Raw genomic sequence first — 9,580 nt, forward strand, 5'->3', positions numbered from 1 at the left:
AAAACTTGAAAACTTCACAACAGAAAACTCAACAGGAAATCTTATAAGCTCCGTTAGTGAAAGAAAACAAAAACCACCACATAAGGTACTGTAATGAACTCATTCTTTATTTATTTTGGTGTTAAACCTACTGTAATCCAACTTATCTATGGTTTATAAACTATTTTACTAGCCATAGATGCATCAAAATAAGCAAACAACACACGAAAAACAGAATCTGTCAAAAACAGAACAGTCTGTAGCAATCTGTAACTAACGCAAACTTCTTGAACTCTAAAAATCCTACAAAAATAGGAAGTCCTGGAAAATATGTTTATTGAGAAGAATAAAAAAGAATCAATGCAAAATCACGTTTCTGTGATTTAACAAAACTAAATTCATGCGCGAAAAGTTTCTGTTTTTCAGCAGAATCAAACCAACTTTCATCATAGGTTATCCTATAGGTTCTACTTGGCACAAACACTAATTAAAAGATAAAAACACATATAAAAAGAACGTAGATGCAAGATTTATTACTAAACAGGAACAAAAACAAAAAACATAAAGAAAATTGGGTTGCCTCCCAACTAGCGCTATCGTTTAACGCCCCTAGCTAGGCATAAAAGCGAAGATAGATCTAACGGGTGCCATCTTTAGCACTAAATTCATAAGTAGCCCGCATGATAGATTCATAAGGTAATTTGCCTTTCTTTCTTGGAAAGTGCTCCATGCCTTTCTTTAATGGAAATTGGAATCTAATATTCCCTTTCTTCATAGCAATAATCATGCCAATCGTTCTAAGGAAAGGTCTACCAAGAATAATAGGGCAAGAAAGATTGCAATCTATATCAAGAACGATAAAATCCACGGGCACCAAATTTCTATTTGCAACAATGAGAACATCATTGATCCTTCCCATTGGATTTTTAATGGTGGAATCCGCAAGGTGCAAATTTAAAGAGCAATCATCAAGATCATGGAAACCTAGAATATCACATAAAGTTTTCGGAATGGTGGAAACACTAGCACCCAAATCACACAAAGCAAAACACTCATGATCTTTAATTCTAATATTTATAGTAGATTCCCATTCATCATTAAGATTTCTAGGTATAGAAACTTCCAAATTAAGTTTTTCATCATAAGATTGCATCAAGGCATCAACGATATGTTTGGTAAAAGCTTTATTTTCACTATAAGCATGAGGAGAATTAACAACGGATTGCAACAAGGAAATACAACCTTCTAAAGAACAATTATCATAATCAAAATCCTTGAAATCCGAGATAGTGGGTTCAATGATATTTAAAGTTGTGACCTCTCCAATCCCACTTTTACCTAATTTAGCATCAAGATCTAAAAACTCTGAATTCTTGGGATGCCTTCTAGGTAAAGTTGACTCATCATCAGTCCCATAATTATCAGGATTCATATTGCAAAACATAGATCTAATAGGAGACTCATCAATAACTTTAAGATCTTCATCATTATTTTCATGGAAACTACAAGAACACGCCTTTACAAATCTATCTTTTTTAGCACGCCATCTAGCGGTTCTTTCCTTGCACTCGTCAATGGAAATTCTCATTACTTTGAGAGACTCATTGATATCATGCTTAGGAGGAGAAGATCTAAGTTTAAGAGAATCAACATCAAGCGAAAGTCTATCAACGTTCCTAGCCAAATCATCAATTTTGAGCAATTTTTCTTCAAGCAAAGCATTAAAATTATTTTGAGAAATCATAAATTCTTTCACACTATTCTCAAAATTAGAGGGCATCTTATTAAAATTACCATAAGAATTATTGTAGGAATTTCCATAATTATTAGAGGAATTACTAGGGAACGGTCTAGCATTAAAGTTTCCTCTATAAGCATTCTTTCCAAAACTATTCCTACCAACAAAATTCACATCCATAGATTCACTATTATTCTCAATCAAAGAAGACAAAGGCATATCATTGGGATCAAGAGGAGTATTTTTAGTAGCAAACAACTTCATAAGTTGATCCACCTTTCCACTCAAAACATTGATTTCTTCTATAGCATGCACTTTTTTACTAGTAGATCTTTCGGTGTGCCATTGAGAATAATTAGCCATAATATTATTAAGAAGTTTTGTAGCATCTCCTAACGTGATTTCCATAAACATGCCTCCCGCGGCCGAATATAAGAGATTTCTAGAAGCAAAGTTCAAACCGGCATAAAATTTTTGTATGATCATCCATAAATTCAAACCATGAGTAGGGCAATTGCGAAGCATCAATTTCATTCTTTCCCAAGATTGGGCAACATGCTCATGATCAAGTTGTTTCAAATTCATAATATCGTTCCTAAGAGTGATAATCTTAGCAGGAGGAAAATACTTAGAGATAAAAGCATCTTTGCACTTGTTCCAAGAATCAATACTATTTTTAGGCAAAGATGAAAACCAAACTTAGCACGATCTCTAAGTGAAAACGGAAATAACTTCAATTTAACAATATTGTTATCCGTATCTTTCTTCTTTTGCATATCACACAAATCAACAAAGTTGTTTAGATGAGTAGCGACATCTTCACTAGGAAGACCGGTGAATTGATCTTTCATAACAAGATTCAGCAAAGCAGTATTGATTTCACAAGACTCAACATCATTAAGAGGAGCAATCGGAGTACTAAGGAAATCATTATTATTGGTATTTGAGAAATCACACAACTTGGTATTATCTTGCGCCATGGCAACAAGTAATCCAACACACAAGCAAACAGAAAAAGGCAAGCGCAAAGAGATGAGGAGATTGGGAAAAAGAAGGCGAATAAAACGGCAAGGGTGAAGTGGGGGAGAGGAAGACGAGAGGCAAATGGAAAATAATGTAAATTCGAGGGTGATGAGTTTGTGATGGGTACTTGGTATGTCTTGACTTGAGCGAAGACCTCCCCGGCAACGGCGCCAGAAATCCTTCTTGCTACGTCATGAGCTTGCGTTGGTTTTCCTTGAAGAGGAAAGGGTGATGCAACAAAGTAGCATAAGTATTTCTCTTAGTTTTTGAGAACCAAGGTATCAATCCAGTAGGAGGCTCCTCAAAAGTCCCACACACCTACACAAACAAACAAAGAACTCGCAACCAACGCAATAAAGGGGTTGTCAATCCCTTCACGGCCACTTGCGAAAGTGAGATCTAATAGAGATAGTAAGATAAGATAAATATATTTTTGGTATATTATAATATAGATGCAAAAAGTAAAGATGCAAATAAAAGTAGATTGGAAGCAAATATGATAAGAGATAGACTCGGGGGCCATAGGTTTCACTAGTGGCTTCTCTCAAGATAGCATAAGTATTACAGTGGGTGAAAAAATTACTGTCGAGCAATTGATAGAAAAGCGAATAATTATGAGATTATCTAGGCATGATCATGTATATAGGCATCACGTCCGTGACAACTAGACCGACTCCTGCCTACATCTACTACTATTACTCCACACATCGACCGACTCCTGCCTGCATCTAGAGTATTAAATTCATAAGAACAGAGTAACGCATTAAGCAAGATGACATGATGTAGAGGGATAAACTCAAGCAATATGATATAAATCCCATCTTGTTATCCTCGATGGCAACAATACAATACGTGCCTTGCAATCCTTTCTGTCAGTGGGTAAGGACACCGCAAGATTGAACCCAAAGCTAAGCACTTCTCCCATGGCAAGAAAGATCAATCTAGTAGGCCAAACCAAACTGATAATTCGAAGAGACTTGCAAAGATAACTCAATCATACATAAAAGAATTCATAGAAGATTCAAATATTATTCATAGATAAACTTGATCATAAACCCACAATTCATTGAATCTCGACAAACACACCGCAAAAAGAGTTTACATCGAATAGATCTCCACAAGAGAGGGGGAGAACATTGTATTGAGATCCAAAAAGAGACAAGAAGCCATCTAGCTAATAACTATGGACCCGTAGGTCTGTGGTAAACTACTCACAACTCATCGGAAGGTCTATGGTGTTGATGTAGAAGCCCTCCATGGTCGATTCCCCCTCCGGCAGAGTGCCGGCGAAGGCTCCAAGATGAGATCTCGCGGATATAGTAGGTTACGGTGGTGGTAATTGTGTTTCGTCTGCTCCCTGGATGTTTTCGGGGTACGTAGGCTTATATAGGAGGAAGAAGTACGTCGGTGGACGCCCGAGGGGCCCACGAGACAGGGGGGCGCGCTCTATAGGGGGGCGCGCCCTCCTATCTCGTGGAGGCCTCAACTGCTTCTTGACTTGCACTACAAGTCCTCTGGATCACGTTCGTTCCAAAAATCACGCTCCCAATGGTTTCATTCTGTTTGGACTCCATTTGATATTCCTTTTCTTCGAAATACTGAAATAGGCAAAAAACAGCAATACGGGCTGGGCGTCCAGTTAGTAGGTTAGTCCCAAAAATGATATAAATGTGTAAAATAAAGCCCATAAACATCCAAAAGGGGTAATATAATAGCGTGGAACAATCAAAAATTATAGATACGTTGGAGACGTATCACGCTCCTGCGCATGCGCGTCTCCTCCTTGATGGCAACTGTCGGCCTTGCGCCGCGACGTCTCCCTCAAATCCGGCGACCTCCTCTTCCACCATAGCCCCTCCTTCCTGCTCCTCCTCCTCCGCTGCTGGAAGGAGAGGAATATCCAACAGAGCGCCGCCCATGATGATGGCCAGATCTTTGATGGACGCAACCCATGGCGTCATCTAGGGTTTCGGCTCCAACTCCGGCGGCCACTGGTGAGTTACTGCACCTACTCCTCTCTATCTCTCTCTTCCTCTTCTAATTCTTGTCTCTTTTTTTGTAGCAGCAACAAAGGAGAGGTGTGGAGAAGAGTTGGATGGGGAAGCACCATCTCCATGGACGACTTCATCCCCTCCAGGATCAGCATCGGCCATGGATGAAGAGGACGATGACGCCTAGCAGCAGCAGCCATGGCTGGAATTTATCTTTTTATTTCCTAATTAGTTAGTAGCAGCGAGGGTCCAGAACCACGCTACTACTAGTTAGTACTAGCGTGGGTGGTATCCACGCTACTACTAATGGACATAGTAGTAGTGCGGGTGGCACCCGTGCTACTACTACCTGTTAGCTGTAGCGCCATATCAGTAGCGCGGGGCACCCGCGCTACTGATATACCTTCACAAGTTCCCACTCACAATTGTACCCAATATAAACAAACCAATCTCCATTAGCGCCAGCCCAGGCCTTACCCTTAAGCGATGGCATGTTGACATCACACGTATTATTATCAAGCAGCATCAACTTGCACAAGGCGAGGCCTCCGTCGTCTGCGTCCATGCGAACAGGCTTATAGCGAAGAAGATAAGGGAGATCAAACCGCTCCTGGACCCTTGGGTTCCTTGTAATGATGTTATTAGTTGAGTCGAGAATGATCTTGAACGAACCTACCGTGCTAGCCGAGGTGATGACGTTGCACTGACCAATGAGTTCCTCCACCATGTCATCTTTCAGATCGGGGCAAGAATAACTGGGTCGTTTCTGGCTTGTTCCCCCCATGGAGACAGTAGAACAATGGCAGAAGGAAGGGTGAAGGCAAATGGAGGAGGGAGGAAGAGCGTGCGACAGCATTTCCAAATCAAGAGGGGAAGGCGAAGAGGTGGTGGACGGTTGCCACGGTACACGAAGAGGCGCCCCGGCCTACATAGACGTCCGTTCGGAAATTGTACAAAAGGACTCACCATCGTCTCACTGACATGTTGGAATGGGACCACTAGGGATGGCAACGGGGCCCCATACCCGCCAAACCCATGGGGATTTCATCTATTAGGGGGTGGGGATGGGCGAAAAACATCCCCATGGGGATATTTACCAAACTATTTTATTCCCCACAGGGTACAACGGGGATGGGGACAATATCCTATTCCCCAGACCCAATACCCATCGGGGACCCGGTTAGTAACTGTGATACTACGGTCAACCTTAAAATATTCACAAACAAACTTGCGAAAACAAAAAAAGCTCTAAAAAACCTTAAACCTATCTCACATCATCACCTCAGCTGCCACCATGACCAAGAAGTCAATACAACCTAGATAGGCATTAGCAGGACAAGGACAACACCATGTATGTATGTTGATTATAGGGTGTCATATTATGTATATGAGTATTTGTTTATGGGGATGGGGACCCTAATGGGGCCCCGTTCCCCAGTGGGGCATGGGTATGGGGAAATTTCATCCCCAGTCATGTAAACGAGGATGGGGATGGGATGATAGGAAATAGATGGGGATGGGGATGTTCTAGGTATCCCCATAGGGGATTATCCCCATTGCCATCCCTAGGGACCACATGTCAACAAAACATGGTGTGTCATTTCTCGTGCAAAATGTGATCTGGTCGCGTTGGCTCGAAGTGCCGCATTATTTCTTGACTTTATTTTTTTAATGGCGTGCCATTCAGTTTTGAAGCACGACTAATTGGTACTATATGCAGAGAAAATATAAACTACTCTACCACTACTCCACCTATAGTACTAGTAGTATAAAAAATATATATAGGCTGGAGTTTCAGCGCTTTCTTGCTAAGGGCTGCCCACTTGCTTCTCACACTATCACCCTCTCTCTAGATCTAAAAAAGACGGCCTCTCTCTCTCCCCCTCCTCACTGGTGGTCACAGATCCGCTGGAGAAGAAAAGGACATGCAGCATTGACGCACTCGTCATCAGCGAGCGAGGTCACGCACTGACGACAAGGCCGTCCTCAGCGCCCGCGCGGGATGGCCTCCATCCCCAAGCTCGCTGCCATAGTGTGTGTGGAGGGTGACGACCACGAGCGAAGCCACTACCCGCCGACCCTCAGGTATGCTACCTCTTTTTGAACCATACCCTTGTTCTATTGCCTCTTCTTCCACGTCACTGCATGTGGATCTTTTTCCACTCCACCATCTTCCCAATTTGTTATCCTCTGCTCTGCTGGTGATGCAGACGAAAACCTTAATTTGCACTATAAAAGGAAACCCCACTTCATGCAGACTAATCCATGTATGGGTTGAATAAGGAAAGGAAGGGAGACTGTACTGTCCAAGAGAGTAGGCATCGAACCCGCATCTAGGTTGAAAAGGGGAAAATCAGTAGCTAAGGAACGAGTCTCGTGTTTCTTGGTTGAAGAAGGGTAGAAAGGAATGACAACGCAATAGAGAATGACCAGGTCGATTGGTTTGTTGTCCTCACATAGGGAAAAGGTGGCTAAAGAGAACAAAAATGGGACATAATCCACATATGCTGCCTGGATATTTGTTGCTCTGGGCAACCTTACCTCCCTCACCATTCTATGCATCCGTGGAGGTACATCGTACTGGTGCGACCACTGTCCGAATGGGCCTCCCATGCTCTTATTGCCACTTTTTTGCTATTAGTATAACGCTAGCAGTCAAGTCAAGCAATGCTACTACTAAAGTGATGCCACATTTAACTAATGCTGCACTTAGTGTAATGCCACCGATAAATTTAAGCAATGCCATTTAATGTCACTGGACTATTTTAGGGTTAGCTGTTGATTGTTGATGTATTAAAGATTTTTCAGCTAAGGCATTCTAATGTTGTTGCACAGCCAGTATACCAACAATGAATCTTGTTACTACCTTCAGATTTTTGCACTGTTAATGCTTATAGATTACATACCACTTTCATGAGATAAGTCAATTGTTTTTGTACAGTGTCAAGAGGAAAGGTCAAGACTGGGCACCTCCTCCTCCGGCTGTTCTCTTGATTCGTTCGATCAAGTTTTTATGTTTGACCGATTATCAAGATTGGGATAGCAATTTTTAGGCCCCCTCGAGTTCGAAATGATATTTACCTTGAAGGTACATGGTTTGCAATTTTTTATACTGTCATTAGTTAATAACGCTAGTTACCTTCAGACTTTTGTATTTGGTTTAATGCTCATGCATAGCTAGTACACCAATGTTGAAACTTGTTACCTTTACATTTTGTATTGTTAATTCTTATAGAAATCTTCCAGTGCTAGAGTTTATTGAAATCTGTTCAGTAAAACCATTGTACTGTACCCTGTAATAAAATAACTACTCTACTATTGCACTAGCCACTGGATTAGTGTATATTTGTACTATTCGAATGGTGTTGCATTAGCATTTGGACATAAATAAAGTGTGGCAAGCTTTCCCAGATATGTGCTCAAGAAAACTACTACCTGTTTTTCTAAATACTACACGTTTGGGTACTTTAAATTGAACTGTGAAAACGTCTTATATTAAGGAACAAACGGTGTAGAGTTCACTCAAATTATCCCGGTAGATCTAGTCACACCTTTGTTAAAATTAATGTTCATTATGTTATCGGAGGAGATTTGTATGTTTGTCTCTAATGCCTGTCGTCTACATACCTGACATCATGATGTAATGTTAATTCATTTCCTTTTGTACAGTGTCCCTGAATTGTCAAGGTGGTGATGGCATTTTGTTTTAGTTGAACTGTAAAAAATATGCTTAAAAGAAGAGGAAAGGTCAGGAATCGATCATTTTTCAGAAAGAACTATATATGCCTTCCTGACATCAGCCATTGTTGCCTTATTTATTCCTTCAAACGGGTGGTTAGAAACAGTCTTGCTACCTTTTCCCATTAAGAAATTGGAATGCTTATATTTGTGAGTCTATGCTTCAACTAGTGCCACTTTTATAGTAATCACACTTTCAATATCTATGCAAACATGGATGCTCGATTTTAGTGGAACTGCACAAAAGGTCCAAATGGTTCAACATTAGGAGCATGTTTTCTTCCAAACCTTTATATCCGATTGGTGGCACTATGAGTTGTTCATTATGAAGGTACATGGTTTGCTACTATCTTGCTACTCTTTTTGTACTGTCATTAGATAGTAATACTAGTGGTTTGCATGTGAATTTATTGGCAGGGTGGACCTACATTGGAGGTGCTGGACTGGATTCAATGATTGGATGCTCAATTTTGGTTGTATCGATTTCACCTCTTCCATCACTGTGAACATGGATATCCTTGGCCTGATGAAGAATAGGCACTATATTTCTGCTCTGAACCAACAAATCAATTCAGTATGAAGTTATCCAGGGCAAAACATGACTGTATCAAATTGTACAGTGCAAAACATGACATATGCTAAGCGGAAGAGACGTGTTTAAACCGAAAATACAAGGTGGGGTATATGTTTACTAGCTGCTTGATATTTGTGCAGACAGAGATGTCTGCCTATTGCTATTTGGCAAACAAACAAAGTGATCGCAATTTTGGTTGAATTGGACAAGAGAATAGTATAGTCATTGCATGCAGTGCCATTTGAAAATATACAAAAAAAGATTGGATAGTCACTTCATGGACTGTAGAAAAGTAGTACTATACTATTTATTGGCCAACACTAGGTGCTTCATTGCTTTGGTCTGATTATACAAAGGGCATCATTTTGCCTAAGTTAAAGTTTTTATTCTGAAAATAGTCTCGCCATGTGATTGAGAGAAGACCAAATCATATTGCAGTGGATGTTCCTCCATCATGTGTGGTTCATTCTCATGGTTCCAGCTGTTGGTGAAACCACTTACGTTTGCAAGAGGAATTTTAGACTTCACAAACAAATT

The sequence above is a fragment of the Triticum aestivum genome, chromosome 7B (genome assembly GCF_018294505.1).
Source record: "Triticum aestivum cultivar Chinese Spring chromosome 7B, IWGSC CS RefSeq v2.1, whole genome shotgun sequence".
Lineage (NCBI taxonomy): Eukaryota > Viridiplantae > Streptophyta > Magnoliopsida > Poales > Poaceae > Triticum > Triticum aestivum.